Below are 1,406 nucleotides of genomic sequence, written 5' to 3' on the forward strand. Positions count from 1 at the left end.
CTTGGTCAGATAGAGAAGTTGTCTGGTCCAGAGCTAATCCGTGGGATCTGACCATCCCCCGCAGGCAGGGACTAGCTTAGCGATAGAGTAAGGGACAGCTTTCCCTTCCCAGTTTCCCTAGTTCTTGCTGCTCTCTCTCTACACGGTTTCCTGCTTCCTTACAAACCGTGACAGAATCCCATCGACTCATAGAACCTGAACTTACAAATTACAGTGAAAGGCTTTACCGCAAAAGAAACAGTCAGGGGGTGTTTAAAGGGAAACTGACCTAATAAACCACTACCAGTGTGTTCCCAAGCAGCTGAACACCTCCGAGATTGTATTTCTTCATGACCCAGTGCGGTGGCATCATCCAGAAAATCAACTTTGAAGTGAGATGTAAATTGGTGATACAAGGTCAAGGAGGCGGAGAGTTTAACACCGAAGTCAAGCTCTCTCTCCCTAAAAAAGCCCCCTGCACTGTAATCGATGGTCCTGCATCCAGAGACATCACTAAACAGATCTCCCGAAGTCCAATGCATGATGTCAATCACAGAGGAGGAGGCGTTCAGAGCTCCCCACTGTGACTTCAGTGTTAAACTCCACCTCCTTGACTCTATACAACCAATTTACAGCTCACTTCAAAGTTGCTTTTCTGGATGATGCCACCACATGGGACCATGAAAGAAACAAAAACTAGAAGGTGTTACGCTGTTGGACAATATACGGGTAGTGGTTTATTAGGCCAATTGCTGATGATAGGTTCCCTTTAAGAAATTGAATTGGATCTCAGTCCAGATTGTATAAATATTATCCTTCTCCTTTGCTTTCCACGGTCATCTCTGATCATGGGATACAAGAGTTTAATCAATACTGAAAGAGCTTAAAGCAGGATGACAATTATTTATTGAAGCCCTAGTGGTGTGGACACAGGGGCCAAGCCCAGAGGTCTGGGTCACAATGGTTTGCTGCAAGCTACAAGGTTGATTCTTAAGAAGACTGATTATACATCATAAGGAAGTTATACAGCAGCTTCATACCGTCCAAACATGAAAATGGCTTCTCCCCTGTGTGAATTCTCTGATGTTTAACAGGTCTCCATCTCCGGACAAAATATTTCAAATATTCTGAACAAGAAAACTTGGGTCCCTATAGAAGACTTAAAAAATATACACATTTATACACTCGTATACAGTACAGAACGAAAGTCTGCCCACTACTTCTCATTCAAAAAGTTTTTGGGATTTTCAAGACTATAAAAATTGTAGATTCACACTGAAGGCATCAAAACTATGAATTATCACATGTGGAATTATAGACTTACCAAAAAAGTGTGAAACAACTGAAAATCTGTTTAATATTCCAGGTCCTTCTGCTGTGATCACTGCTCTGCACAATCTTGGCTTCTCTTGATGAGATACAAGAGG

The 1,406-nt window shown here is 42.2% G+C and overlaps 1 protein-coding gene across 2 annotated transcripts in view; it reads left to right on the plus strand.

Annotated features, from left to right (window-relative positions):
- The window catches only part of LOC140120870 (uncharacterized), a 326,412-nt gene that overhangs the window by 204,837 nt on the left and 120,169 nt on the right, over window positions 1-1,406 (plus strand). The gene's annotated exons all lie outside the window — the stretch shown is intronic.

The sequence above is a fragment of the Engystomops pustulosus genome, chromosome 3 (genome assembly GCF_040894005.1).
Source record: "Engystomops pustulosus chromosome 3, aEngPut4.maternal, whole genome shotgun sequence".
NCBI lineage: Eukaryota > Metazoa > Chordata > Amphibia > Anura > Leptodactylidae > Engystomops > Engystomops pustulosus.